Below are 16,250 nucleotides of genomic sequence, written 5' to 3'. Positions count from 1 at the left end.
TTTTGGTATACGCATATAAATGCAACCCATATAAGAAATTACAACTTAAAATTTTGTAGCTTTAGAATCAAAATTTACATAGCTCATGTACATGTTCCCAAAACAATAAAGTACAACTTATAAAAAATGTGGATCTAGATTGTGTGTCCAGCTAGGAGCATGCCTATAAGCTTAACCCACCAAACACTCCCCCTACCTAGCCAATGCATGTCCTCATGCATGTTGCAAAAGAGCATTGATTGCTTTTGAAGTGTCAAATTTTCCAAGGACTCTAGCACTTTGTTTAACTTTGCTACCCTTGCCATTGTGTTTTCCTTGAATAGTAGGTCTCTCAAAGGGTTGTTGATCAGTATGCTTTGGTACGCCATATGTCATGCTTCAATCTCCTTTGTTAATGGATTGAAAATTTTTGAATCCATTTTTAAGAATCCTATCATGAATGCCTCTTCAAAGGTTTGCATGTAGTTGTTACCATATACATGTGGTAGTGATGTGTGTGAACACACTAGGACCGCCGGGGCATTTTTCCCCTCTTTAGGAGGTTTTTTCCCCCCTGCATTGTATATACGCCCATCACTCTAGGGCTATCTATCTTTCCATTGCACACTAAGTAACACACTCTCTATTGTGTGCCTTGAGCTTCCTTCGTCTTCTCCAAGCTGTGTGTGTTTCTCTGCAACCCTAATTCCAACAATTGGTATCAAAGCAGGTCACGTCCTCCCGGGCTTAGTTGCCAGCTGCTCCAGCACACGCCTGCTCACTTACTCCGATTTCAGTAAGCTTTGGCGAGCGTTTGCAGGTCGACAAAAATTTTGGGCGAGCTCAAAGAGCGCGGTCTGCTCGGAATTTTGATTTGGGCTTATTTCGGCCTCCATTTCCACTACAGGCAGTACTGCACAGGCTATTTCGTCATTTTGTGCAGAATTTCTGTCAGTGCCGTTTTTTGCATAACAGGTGCCTTACAGTCTTCTACGGTTTGTGCTATATAGCACAGGTTGTTCCCGCTCCGTTTCTCTTATTTTCGGACAGTTTTCACATCAGGTGCAACATTTACCATGGCTGACAACAACAACACAGATGTGTTCAAGATGTTTGCTGCTGAGGACAGGTTGGATGGGGACAACTACCCTATGTGGGCTTATATGATGCAACATGTTCTTGTGTCAAAGGGTGTCTGGAAAATTGTGCAGGGCATTGATGTACGTCCTGGTTCTGAGGATGTAGGCGATGTTGAGGATGTTGCAGGTCTTGCTGCAAGGATTGCAGCTGTTAGAGTTGTTTTGCCTACGGCGGAACAAGCTCATTGGGATGTTAAGGATGCGCAGGCTCATGCATTGATTGCATTGTCTGTGAAGCACACCATTGTTCCTCACATCCGTTCTGCAAAATCTGCAAAACAGGCTTGGGATATTCTAGTAGGTCTTTATGCAAGCCGCAATGAGGCTAAAATTGCTTTGCTGCATAAAGAGCTGGAGTCGAAGATTATGCATGAGGAAGATGATATGGACACTTTCCTTGCTAGTGTCAAGGATATCAATGAGCAGCTTATTTCTGCAAGTGAAGTCATTTCAGACAGTTCCCTTGTGCAGACGATTCTTGATGCCTTACCAGATTCCTACCAGACATTTGCTAGTACTCGGAGACTGATGACCCAAGGAAATCCTGAAGTTTTCAAGTTTGATGCATTATGCACATTGCTGTTGCAAGAGTCACTTTCTAGAAAAAACAGGACTAGGCAGCGTGCAGTTGAACAGGCCTTTATTGCTTCTCAAAGAAAGGGTGGTAATAGTAATGCAGCCACTTCTTATGGTTCTGCTGCGAGTGGCAAAAATTATGTTCCTAATGCTTCTGCTGGCAGTACTTCGTCTGGCAATTCTGGTGATAAGGGCAAAAAGAAGATGCGTTGCCATTATTGTAAAGCCAATGATCACTTGATCAAGTCGTGTCCTAAGTTGAAGGCCAAAGAGGCTAAGAAGAAAGAGGGTGGTTCCACTGCAAATGCTGGTTCCACTACAAATGCAGCCATTGTTGAGTCTTCTATGAAAGGAGATTGTGTTGCTGATGTTGATGCAGAATGGGCTTTTAGCGCAGAGTGCACTTACAATCCTGCTGTCCATGATGCATGATTGTCAGTTGCTGCAGTTCCTTTATGTACCTGGGATCAAGAAGAATCTCTTGTCTGTATCCGCACTTGCTAGACTTGGACTTGTAGTCGAATTTGTGGATGACAGATGTACAGTTCATGATCTCAGTTTTGGTGATGAAATTGTTGCATCTGGGATTTTTTGCTGTGGGCTGTATAAGCTCACTTTGTATGACAAGTGTGGACAAAATTTTGCAAATGCTGTTGCAGATTCAAGGGCTATTTCAGATGCAAAACTTTGGCATGCACGTTTTGGTCATCTGAATTTTGCCAGTTTGCTACGTTTGCAGAAATCTGATATGGTTGCTTCTTTGCCACCTCTTGAAGCACCTGTCAAACATGTTTGTGAAGGCTGTATTTTGGGTAAGATGCAGCATTCTAAATTTCCAAAGGATGGTTCAGTTCGGGCCACATGCAGGTTGTAGCTTGTGCATAGTGATGTTTGTGGGCCCATGCAAACTCCGTCCTTGGGAAATTACCTATACTTTGTGATTTTCATTGATGATTACTCCAGGAATGCATGGGTATTTCCGCTTAAAGCGAAGTCCGAAGTTTTTATGTGCTTCAAACAGTTTCTGGCTATGGCTGAAAATGTGTCGAAATGTACTATGGGCACCCTCCGTTCCGATCGAGGGGGGGAGTATATGTCTCATGAATTTAATGCATTTCTGGCTAGTCGTGGGATAAAACACCAATGTACAGTGCCTTATACACCTCAGCAAAATGGTGTTGCTGAGAGGAAAAACAGGTCACTGACGGAAATGGCACGATGTATGGTCAAAAGTCAAGCTTTACCGCATTCTTTTTGGCTTGAGGCCATCATGTGTGCCACTTATGTACTTAACAGGTGTCCTACGAAAGCTTTGCAGTCTATTACTCCATATGAAGCATGGCATGATAGAAAGCCTTCTATTGAGCACATGCGTGTTTTTGGCTGTTTGGCATATGCTTTGGTGCCACAAGTGCAGCGCAGAAAATTGGATGATAAGGCTGTCAAATGTATTTTTGTTGGTTATAGTTCTGAAAGCAAAGGTTACAGGTTGTATCATCCGCAAAAAAAACGTATTCTGGTTTCTCGGGATGTAGTGTTTATGGAAGATTCTGTTCAGCCCTTACTGTCATGTACTAGAGACAGTAATGTAAGCTCACAGGACATTTATGACACTTTGTTGCCTCTTTTCAGTGGTGGAAATACGAATGTAAGTTCCAATGAGGCAAATGTACAGCCTATGGGGGTTTCTGAAAATGTTTTAGATCAGCCTATTACTGATGCAGATGTACATGATGTACTTGATGAGGAAAGGGCTGAAAATGAGTAGGCTAGAGGTATGCCAAAATGACTGGTGCACACTTTGCGTGACAGTAAATTGGATGCACCTTTGTCTAGTCGTACTCCTTCAGGCTCTCGCCATGCATCTTATGCATCAGATTGTTATGCTTTGGGTGTGTCTAGTTTACATGATGTTGAGGAGCCTCTATCTTTTGTTGAAGCACAGAATTCAAAAAATTGGATGGCTCCCATGCAATCAGAATATGATGCACTTATAGAAAATGACACATGGACTTTATGTGATTTGCCTCCTGGCAAAAAGGCCATTGGTACGAAGTGGTTTTACAAGTTGAAACGCAAGCCGGATGGTGAGATCGATCGCCATAAGGCTCGACTTGTTGCAAAGGGTTATGCACAGCAAAAAGGCATAGATTATGAAGAGACTTTTTCTCCCACTTGTCGTATGACTATTGTGCGTTTTCTATGTGCATTGGCAGCTCATTTTGGTTGGGATGTACATCAATCAGACATTGTTACTGCTTTCTTGAATGGTGACATATTTGAGGAAGTTTATGTAACGCAGCCTCGCGGTTTTGTCATAAAAGGACAAGAGGACACAGTGTGCAAATGTAACAAGGCTTTGTATGGGTTGAAGCAATCTCCTCGTGCTTGGTATGAGAAAGCTGACACTCATTTGGTCAAACAAGGATTTCGTAACAGTCCAACAGAAAGCACATTGTATGTAAAGCGTGAGGGTGATGTATTTCTCATCGTGGTTCTTTATGTTGATGATTTGCTGATCACTGGACCAAATGAGAGACATATTGCTGAATTTAAGGCTGATTTGAATGCTACTTTCAAGATGAAAGATTTGGGGATGTTGCATCATTACTTGGGTATACAGTTTAAGCAGTGTGATGGTGGTATTGCCTTGTGTCAGAAAAGTTACATAGAGACATTGCTATGTAAGTTTGGACTTGAGGATTGCAAACCTATTGCCACTCCCATGGAAACAGGTTTGAAGTTGAGTCTACATGATGCTGGCAATCCTGGTGATGTCACTCTTTACCAAACTGTTGTTGGCTGCCTCATTTATGTATGCAACACGAGGCCGGATATTCATTTTGCAGTCTCACAGGTCAGCAAATTCATGCATAGCCCAGGGTCTAAGCATTGGCACGCTGTCAAGAGGATTTTCCGCTACCTTAGTGGCACTTTACATCTTGGCTTATTTTATCCCAAGGGGGGATCATTGCTGCCAGACTTACATGCTTTTTCGGACTCAGATTGGGATGGTTGTTTTGACACGAGAGTGTCCACAAGTGGTTTTTGTTTCATGCTTGGCAGTTCATGTATATCATGGTTGAGCAAGAAGCAACCTATTGTGGCCACTTCGAGTTGTGAGGCTGAGTACAGAGGATTCTTCATAGCTACGGTTGAGTGTGTATGGCTCAGACGCCTTATGGCTGATTTGGGTGTTGGACAAGACAATGCCAACAATATCTACACTGACAGTCAGAGCGCATTGGCAGTTGCAAGGAACCCAGTTTTTCATGCTCGCACAAAGCACATTGAGGTGCATTACCACTATGTCAGGGAGAGGCTCTCAGCAGGAGAGATCAGCTTGGCTTATGTGCCAACACAGGACAACCTTGCAGATCTTTTCACAAAGGCATTGTCTCATGAGAATCTTGAAGCTTTCCGCAAAGCTTTGGGCTTACTCCCCTTTGTGGACTGATCCTGTCCTCAGGGCATGGCACTTCCCTTTACTCATGTGCCAGCTCTCGTTCACCGCATCACTCCAGGGGGGATTTGTTACCATACACATGTGGTAGTGATGGGTGTGAACACACTAGGACCGCCGGGGCATTTTTTCCCTCTTCAGGAGGTTTTTCCCCCCGTGCATTGTATATATGCCCATCACTCTAGGGCTATCTATCTTTCCATTGCACACTAAGTAACACACTCTCTATTGTGTGCCTTGAGCTTGCTTCGTCTTCTCCATGTTGTGTGTGTTTCTCTGCAACCCTAATTCCAACAGTAGTGTGAAGGAAAGAACATGATGCGTGCATACATTCCCATGATGATATTTTTGGATGGTGTCTTTTGAAGGTTCTAGTTGATTTCATTGGTGTCTTCATGAAACAACTCCCATGGATGCTCGGTTTGTCAATTTTGTCAAAAGCTTCAATACAAGTGATAATCATCTTTTGTATTTTTCATGTCATTTGGCATGTCACATCTAGGACACCACGCAATACTTCTATATTAGCATTGAGTGTGTGTATCATATATGATCTTGTGGGCTTAGTAGTCTGTTTTAGATTGGCAAGATTCAGGTAGCTCTATACCATCTTCCTTGTGCTCTTCAACACAACAAAGGTATCTTGGGATTGCCTTCTAGGGATTTGACAATAATTTGGGTAGATCCTAAGGCGTTTTGGTGCATTATTGTATAGATAGTTTCACCTTGAGGCATCTTTTAAAACCATCATTTTCTCCATAGTGGTTTTCTCTCAAGGATGCATAGACTTGTTCTTTTGTAACTGCTACTTCGTCATAATTTCCATGTGCATTGAGCTCTAAGAAAGGAAGTAATTTTTTTCTCAACAAGATAGATTCTTGTTTTATTAAGGCTAGGGCCAACATGTTATGGACAAAAAAATTTATATGCTCATTTGGTTGTATCATTAGTATTGTTGCAGACTTCAAAATCTTGAGCTCATACTGTATGTACTCTTTGGATACTCCATCCGACACATTTGCTATCCAGTATTTGAGTCATCTTGAGCATCCACTTTTGGTTGGTTCTCATCTAGATCATGAATGCCACCCATGGTTGAAGTATTGGGTAGGTCTATTCATGGCTGATCAACACTTTCAAACTCTATGTGTGTGGCTTGGGTGATAGGTACATGTTTAGGTGCTTGGGAAGTGCCATCCAAATCCACACCTTTTGATTTTAATTCTTGATCATGCATTTTTGCTTGTGAAATCAGATCTGGTTTTGCTTTGACAAGATTCTCTTGTAGCTCTTTAATTTTTTGCTTCTTTTGAGCATGGTGGTGAGCATCCCAACCATCAAAAGGTTGCCTTTGTAGCTTCTCTTATTCTAGCCTGGCTTTGAGTGCTTTAATTTCCTCTAAATTTTTAATCAAGGGAGAGAAGTAGATGATACTAGTGCCACATCTTGATTGGCAAGGAGAGTAGAGAGGGTATGCTTCACATCATCATATGAGTCCCATAGCTTTGAGTACTTCTTCTGCTCTCTTTCTAATTTCTCTTCCATTTCATCACGTTGCACTTGAAAGTGTCTATTTGCATCTATTTTCCTTTTGCAATCTTTGTAAATGTCTTCAACATATTTCTTTTCCCTCTCTAGATCTGTATGTAGCCTTTGCTTATCCTTTTGCAAACCTTCTAGTAACTCTTTGAGCTCCACTATCTCTTGATTTTCTTTTGTCGTGGAAGTTGTGTCTCCTTCTACTTCTTTGAGCCAAGCCACAATCATCATTTTGTGAGATTTTAATAGGAGTTCCAACATGTTGAGGGTTTTGCGGAGGTCAAACTTTTCAAGATTTCAAGGAGAATCTAGGAATGAATAAAGCTCCATAGGCCATTGTCTCTTGGATTCCACATCTCTTTGCTCTACTTTATGCTTCAACACCTGATGGATTCTTGCTCTTTCAGCATTAACCAACTTAAGGTTGTCTTTTACAATTTGACTTCTCTCTTCTTTGAGCTTTCACAGCTAAGAATCCAACCCAAAGTCATCTAAATTTGAGGAGGATGAAATTTGATGTGTCTCCATAGTCTTCTTCTACTCTTCTATCCTCTTAGTAAGTCTTTCCACTTGGAGTTGTTGAGCTTCCTCCCTGGATCTTTGTACTTGCATTCTTGGAATACATTACTCTTCTTGTGGTTTCTTCCTTACAAGGGGAATCTCTATTTCTTATTCTTCTTCAATTTTTTGGTACTTTGAAGAGATATCTTATTTCCTTCAAATTTCCCCATGGAGCTCTATGTTGGAATCAGTGTCTTTGCTATCTGTGGTGGGTGATTTTGAACTTGAGCCACACATATTTCTTTTTTTGGAGTCATTGAAGAAATCCTTACTATTTGGACACTATGCTTGGACTTGTATAGAAGATTTAATCGTGACTCACTTCATAGAGTTATTAAATCATTATGAAGTGCTTGATATGCAATGTGGGCTAGCATCGGTCTAGCATTCATATATAGCTCTTGTTCTTCTTGTTTCTCTTTAGGTTAGCTTCTAAATAGATTTTCCAGAATGTAGTTTCCAATGTCGCATATGAAATGTGATGCTCTGATAAGCCAATGGCCATGACTACTAGATGTAAAAGTGGCTCAGTGTCTCTAGGAGGCTTTTTCACTTTGCGATGCTAAGAAATCAGCCATAATGGAAGCTTTGTTTTTTATAGACCAAACCCTTGTAGGTAGGCTTGTGGCCCTATTGCTTAATGAAGGCTTTTTCATTGTCAATTTCTTTGGTCTTCAACAAAAAGTTGTGATGGCAAGCCGGTAGGTGGAGTGCTTGCAAAACTATTTCACTTGTAATCTTTACCTGCATTGTAGCTCCATCTTTATCTCTAAGAGTGGATTCACCATGGTACTAGATGCTTGCTATTAGTTCATGTGCTCTCTAAAATTCTTTGCACCATGATGGAAATAATAAAAAAATTGTTTGGCTGTAGAATTTTAGAATTTTGCTGCACATCAAGTCAACGAGTTCTAGCTCATCTATGAAAAAATTGTTTGGCTGTAGGATTTCAGAATTTTTTTGCACATCTGTGATTTTTTTTGCTCCACATCAAGTCAAATTTTGCATTTTCGATGTAGACTTGGACAATTTTGGGATTTCTACAAGGATTCTTGTATCCAAATGACTTGAAACTTTGGGGTTGGGCTATAATTATCACGGGTCAAGATGGATAGGTATTGGTTCAAAACTCTGGGATGGGTACATGGATCACGATCCATGTTTGGAAATACAATGTATGAAGAATTGGGGAGTGTGTTCTAATAGAAAGTCCTAGAACACTCATGATATCTTTTCAAATTCACATCAAAATTCTCTAAGTTAGCCCAAATTCCCAGCTTATGGCCATAGTTTTTTTATTTTGACCAAAATTGGTTCTTGGAACCCTCTTGGTATGACCATTTTCTTGTCAACTTACAATACAAATGATCATTTTGACATAGGGTTCCATTTTGAGATCTATATAACTATTTGTCTATCAAGTTTCACCACAATCTGTCTCTAATGGAACCATCTTGCCATTGATGTCAAGTTTCAAGCTCCTATTAATCACTTTTAAGATGCACTTTGGTCCTTAGATCACATAAAACACTTCCCAAGTTCTCCACTTAAGGTTTCTTTCTCAAAAAACTATAACTTTTGGCACTTAGAGACTTTAAAGGTGCATTCTCTTGAATTTCATCAAATTTGTAGACATTAGAAAAAATTTGGAGTCTCAAAGGGGCTATATAAGGAGGTTTGACTTTGCCTCTCTTGTTTAAAGTGGGCAACCAGGTGAAGTACATAAACACTTTGTCAAAACCCTATCAACCAACATATAATTAAAATATCTTAGAAAGTAGGTTCTAAATCCCCAAACTTCAATAAATTTGGAGTTGATTTGTAGAAGTTATGGTCTTCTCACTGAAGCTGAAATGTGGGGAGAGATTCCATTCATAAGACGGAGTTGTCACATCAAAATATAGAATCTTCTAGAATATAAGTAATCTGATGGCATGCTATATATCAATGAATAGATCTCAAAGAGTACATTCTAAATCCAAAAGACTCGACAAGTTTTGATCTCTTTTGTAGAAAATTTATGGTACGCCCATTTTGGACAAGAGGGAGAAAGTCAAAGTCCTTATAGGGCCCATTTGAGAGTCAAAAATTTCTCTAATGTTTCCTTCACTCTCTTGAAGCCCCTGGCACTCTAAGATATCTATGGACCAATACTGACTAAAATGGCATAAGGGGGACATGGATTGTGATCCATGTTCTTGAGCAAAATGTTATAAAATATGTAGGGCAACTCCCTAGCATACTTCTATACTGATTGGGCATCACATTTTTTAGTTTTGCACCAATTGTTTCTACCCTAAGTCAAAATGACCATTTGTACTCTCAATTTTGATATTTTTGGGATTTTTAGATCAAATGTTGTCCAAATTTAGCCAAATTATAGGAGAGGACTCCCAAAGCTATGCTCTAATTGTTGGAAAATTTTGCTCTAATTTTGAGAAAGTTGGGGACATGAATCGCAATCCATAGTTTAACTTCTTTTTCCACTGTTTTAATGCAAAGTATTGGCATGGGAAGGGGAGTCTTCTGCTAAAATCTTTTGAAGTTTGGGTGTTGGCAAACATGGATCAAAACCCATGTCCATCCACCAAACTAGAACTTGATCACGTGGCCTTGAAGTTCACATCATGCTGACTCTTTTGGCCAATTTGTTTTGGATTTGGATTACTTTTGTCCTCTTGCCAGCATTGAACATCTTGCAAAAATTTAGATTTGATTTTGATTGGTGTGACCTTTTTGTGTTGTGCAGACCACATAGAGATGTCAAGTAGGGTATATGGATTGGACTCTACCTATAGAATCTAGTGAAGAGTGATGGCTTTGATAGCTTGAAGCAGGAAAAAATGTGGCTCTAAGCTCTAGCTCTCTTTCTCTCTCTCTCACTCACTCTCAGAAGTGCAAATGAGGCCTAAAATGACCTATCTTGGGTATATGTATACGACTTACATGGAACCCCAAGTGTACTCTTAACTTCTTTAGTTCAAATGATCACTCCATATCACCTATGGCTCACACGGCTTGTGATTTGGATATCTTGTCGCTATTTGCCCTTGATTTTGCAAATTTGACCAGTCATAATTTAGTAAAAAATTGGATATGCACCAAATCTTCCAAAACTTGTTATGTTTGAATTTCTTGCTCAACTAGTTTGACATTTTCTTTTAGAACTCAATTCCACCTCTCTTGGGTAATTTTATTGATTTTTGAAACGATTATCATATTGAGCATCAACACATTAGCCTCGCAGAGCTGTTCACATTAGGAGCACCTAGTAGGTGTGTTCGGCATTGGATTTGATGACTTTCAATTTGGTTACTAGAGAACATTGCAAATTTTCCTAGTGTGCATATTTGAGCTTTTCTGATCCAAAAGTATTTTTGATGTGCCTACCAAGTTTGGTGTTGATCGGAGTTGATCTACTATTGGTTTTGCATGTGGATGTGTGATTGGATCAAAGAGGTAAATTTTTCGTAGTTAGAGATTTCATGGACTATTTCTATGGAGTGTATTGTATTCAAACAAGTGCAAATTTGAGGTCTGTTGATCCAAAAGTGTTTTTGGTTTAGTAAGGAATGTCCCTTGCCAAGTGTGGTGTTGATGTGCTACTGGTTTTTCATGTGGATGTGTGATTGGATCAAAGAGACCTAGATTTAAATTTTCCATAGTTAGAGAGTTCATATACTATTCTATGGAGTGTGTTGTGTACAAACAAGAGATTGACAACCTCTTGGCATGCCTCCATGCCCTAGCTAAGTCACTTACTTCCTCGGATTGACATTTTAGTCTTGGGGCCATCTCTTTGTGAGATGTGACAGAGCCTACAAAAGCCCCCTCAAATAGAGGAACACAATGCAATTTTTAGAATTTGAATTAGGTTACCCATTCATGAGATATGTTGATTACATATTTGAATTGAATAGCCACTTGATAGTACATACAATAGAGATCCTTTCTTTATGCAAAAGAGTTCCCTTTCCAACTAAAACTATTTGCTTATATATCTAGGGCTTTCAAAAATGGCCATTGGCTAGCTACTTTGGGACTTCATACATGACAAGACATTACAAATTAAAAGTTTTTAGATTTAGGATCAAAATCTACATAGCTCATGTACATGGTTCTTGAAAAAATAAAGTACATCTATAAAAAATGTGGCTCTAGTTGTGTGTTTGACTAGGAGGGTGCCCGTAAGATGAATGGGCCAAACAAAACAAAAATGATATTTTTACTGATCCAATTGGGAATCTCTTCTTCCTCTAATATAGCAAGCTTTATGGCACCACTAGGTGATATTTCATAAATCACAAATGGGCCATTACCTCCCTTCTTTAATTTTTTGGAGTGGTGTTCTTGTGTTGTTTGAATGAGTAGATTAACACATAATCTCCCCTTTTGAATTTCTTGTTAGTTACATGTTGATTATGAAATTCTTTCAAGCATCTTTTTTAGCATAAATGCCCATGATATCTCTTAAGTGTGTCTCATCTATCTTCTCAAGAATATATATCCTCTTAGATAGCTCATGACATGTCCAATCTAAGACTTTGGCTACTCAAAGCATTGGAATCAAGACATATATGGGCAATATGGCATTGAGACCAAACACCATATAAAAAGGTGTTGTTTCAAGCGATGTTTTGTTGGCTACTCATGAAATGTCCAATCTAAGACTTTGGCGACTTGAAGCATTGGAATCAAGAAATATGTGGGTAATGTGGCATTGAGACCAGACACCGTATCAAAAGGTGTTGTTGAAATTGATGTTTTGTAGGCTACTCTGTATGGTCATACAATTGAATGTAGTTGCTGGTCCCAATCTATTCTTGATTCACTTACTATCTTCATGAGCACTGTGCATAAGATTTAATTTGCACTCTTAGCTTGTCCATTAACTTGAGGACAATAAGATGCTGATTTGCAATGAAGCTCATATCTTGTAAGGATATTCTTAATATACAAGAATTTTGCTATCATCCTTGCATTGTATTTTTGTGTCCTCTTTGCTTCTACCCACTTGGTCAAATAGTATGTGACTACTATGATGTACTAAGCATGTGTACCATATACTGGAGGGTGAAGGTGTTGATTTGCAACATGAATTCATCCAACAAAAATTTTATCACTTCATTTATAGAGTGAGTCCCTCTATCGCTAATGATCTCAATTGGTAGCCCATACCTTGTAAGGATATTCATATACAAGGTTTTTGTTATCATCCTTGCATCATTATTTTTTGTCCCCTTTGCTTCTACCCACTCGGTCAAATAGTATGTGGCCACTATGATTTACTAAGCATGTGTACAATATGATGGAGGTGTTATAAGCTATATGAAATCTATATCCCATTTGGCAAATGCTCTTGTCCCCATCATTGGTCGTAGAGGAATCTCATCTCTTTGCCTAGGTACCTTTGTTCATTGACACTTGTCACATTTTTTCACATAAGCTTCAACAACCATGAACAAGGTAGGCCACCAAATTTCTTCTAGAAGAATTGCTTTTTTAGTTTTGTTGCCATAAAAATGTCCACCTCCTTGTCCATCATGAGATTGCTCTTAAATAGGAATGTATTTACTATCTGTGGTGCACATTCGTAGTTGATTATTCTTTCCTCTTCTATAGAGGTGATCTTCTTCTAGTTGAATGGATTTAAACCTTGTTTTGCTCAACCCTTTTAACAAGGTTCTTTGTTAGTTAATCCACAATGTATGAGATCCATTTAGGTGCTACAGTGACTCTGAATAGTGTCACATTTTCTACAGGTGTTTTGGTGGCACAAATGCTACATGAACTAGTATATTCATAAACAATTTTCCACATTTTGTGCCAACATACATCTAGTCTCTCCAATTTCTGATGTGTTTGTGTATTCCCATTGTGAATCCCCTTGTTTTGTACATGATCTTGGTTCAAATAAGGCTTGTCTCTCAGGTGGTTCTATACATAGCCTCCATATGCATAACTTTTTTGGTTTCTTGAATGATGAATGGTTGTCTCTCAACTTGTAATGATCCAATGATGAGCACAGATATAGCATACTCACTCCACCTTGGTACCATCTCAATGTTTAAAATATATGAATCAAGAAAGTCATCATCCAGTCCAATGGGTGCTTCTCCATGAGTCAACCTTGATAAATGGTTAGCCCTTTGATGAGTAATTCCTTTCTTTATCACAGCTATGAAATCAAACTCAAGCAAGATAGTGAACCATCTAGTAATATGCCCTATATTGCAAGGTTTTTCACCAAGTACAACAGTTCCTAATTATCCATAAAGAATACAATTTTTTTGGGAGAAAGTAGTGTCTAAACTTCTTCACCAGATAAATCATCCCTAGTCCTTCTCTTTTTGTGGCTGAGTAATTTTCCTTTGTATTATCAGCTTCTTGTTGGAGTAAAATATAGGAAAATCCATGTTAATCTCTAGAGGTTATGCTAGAATGCATCCTATAGCATAAGATGATGCATCGATGTGGACATGAAAAGTCTTTATTGAATCAGGTGCCTTCAAAATTGGAAAAAAATTCAATCTCTGGTTTAATGTATAGAATGTTTCCTTGCATTTGTTGGCCCATTTGACTTTTGTGATAAGGGAGTAGAAAGGTTTGGCAATAATTGTATACATATAGATGAATCATCTATAATATCTGCAATGGCCCATCAAGGCTTATACCTCTCTAGCTTTTGTAGGTCTTGGTAGAGTCAACACTCACTTGAAGCTTCTGAAGATCCATAGAAAAACCATTCTTGGATACAAAGTACCCTAGAATCTTATCATAGATGAATTTACTTGTCTCTTATCATAGCTACATTTACCTACTTGAGATTCACACCTACTTGAGATTCACACATACTCGTGACTTCCCGTTTTTTTGGGTACTACCACAATTGGTCAAACCTAGTCTATGTGCTCAATCTCATAGATAAACTTCTCTTTCTTAAGCTTGTTTGTCTCCTCCTTGATTTTCTTTGAAAAAGTTTCATTATACATATAACGACATTTCGTGCAAGGTTTTGCATCACTCTTAAGAGGTATCATGTGTTGACATATGTCTAGATACATATTTAATATCTTTGTAGGACCATGCAAACACATCTCTGTATTCCTTGAGCATGGCTATCAAGAGCAGCAATTAATCAACAATTTCTTATGTATCCAAGTGCTTGTTCTTTGACCCTAATTTGATGATAACACTCACCATTCAGAAGAGTTCTATCTCATCGCCCTCTTCATCAAAGTTTTTTGTTCGGGTTACCTCATTTACACATACATCTAGAGTACCCAAAATTTGGGTCCAATCAAAAGGTTCAAACAATTCCTCAGGAAATGGTTTCGAGATATAATCCTTATCCTCTACTGGTCTCTCTAGGATAAAATATTCTTTGACCAAGATCTCACACTCAAAATCTTAACACATCCAAAGATGTGCTTTAAAGTTGATAACCATGCACATGTCTCTTGCTCATTCATTGTTGTTGAGTCAAATTCTTCCATAGGAGTTTGACTAACATCTCTATAGCTAGGGTATTTTACACTAATACTCATTTTAATCTATTTGTGCCTCCAGTAGATGTGGTTGTAGCCCCAACCTTGTATTATTATAAGTTGATGCATAAATGGTCTACCTAGAATGATATCAAAGTTTTTACCCTTGCCAAAATCTACTATTGCAACGATATGTTCATACTCTATCCCAAATGAGGTTACTATAACCTCATGTGGTTGTAGCCCCAACCTTGTACTGTTATAAGTTGACACATAAATGGTCTACCTAGAATGATATCAAAGTTTCTAGCCTTGCCAAAATCTACTATTGCAAAGATATGTTCATACTCTATCCCACATGAGATTACTATAACTTCTTCCAGCATACCTATGGGTCTCTCAACATATCCATCTCCAAGTTGTAATATCATTCTTGTTTTAGTGAGAGATGGTCTTTTCCATTTCTCTTTGGTGTCTATGGCCACTCTAGCCCCGCTATCAAATAGTAATTGTTTTTTCCCCTCTATGTTCCACTGCAAGTTGGCATTTCCTTCTTCCCCTTCACAATAGCGACCCACCTTGTTTACAAGTACTGGTTTTGCCTTAGTTATTTCTTGTGTAATTTTACCCATTTGTTAACCTAAGGGGATGTCTTGAAGAGGAATTCTCAATCCCAAACTCTCTAAGTTTTCACCCACCTCTCCCCAATGATGTGGTCTAATTTGTAACAACTTAGAGAGAGTTATCCACCATTGTATAGGAATAGACATGAGTTCATGCAGGCTTTTGTGTGTCCATCATCTTTGGAATTGACTTCCATTGTAAGGGCACTACTCTACCCCTAGTTTTGTTTTGTGTTCTCCTATAAAATACGGTAAAGTTTTCAATGTTTCAGGTTTACTCTCCGTAGGTGATTCTATTTGTGTCCTACCATATAGAGATTGTATATCTCCTAGGTAAAATTTATGGTCCATCTTGATCTCAATGACAAGTACAGACTTGAAAGTCACACTAACATTTTTTTTACTCCTTATCATTTCCTATAAGGATCTTTCACTTTAGGAATTGGTATCATTACTTGTGATTTTGAGTCACCTATTGTATTAGCCACTATCCTATTTTCCAATGGTGTTTATCTTTTAGGCTTCATTTGATCGTTTGTTTCATTTTCCTTGTGCTCAATTTCTCCATCCCCTTTGTGGACTAATAGTTCTTGTCTAGGGATGTTTTGTTTCTTGGGATCCATTAGAGTATGAATTGTCTCTATGAGCCTTTTGCACATTTCAAATCTTTGTTATTCATCCCTGGATGTGGATATGTCAACCATCTCTATTTCAATGTTTGATTGGCTTTTACTCTAGCCTCGTAAGCTTGTAATAGAGCCTCTAAAGTTTCTATAACTTTGTCAACCAACATTGAACCTCTTGATGATGTCTTGGATGACACCACTCCAATTTGTCCCTTGTTTCCCTTTTCTTGTCTTAGCTATTTTTGGTTTGTTGTAGC

The sequence above is a fragment of the Adiantum capillus-veneris genome, chromosome 10, assembly GCF_014529385.1.
Source record: "Adiantum capillus-veneris isolate H3 chromosome 10, ASM1452938v2, whole genome shotgun sequence".
Taxonomy (NCBI): domain Eukaryota; kingdom Viridiplantae; phylum Streptophyta; class Polypodiopsida; order Polypodiales; family Pteridaceae; genus Adiantum; species Adiantum capillus-veneris.
Note: the sequence above shows the minus strand (reverse complement) of the source record.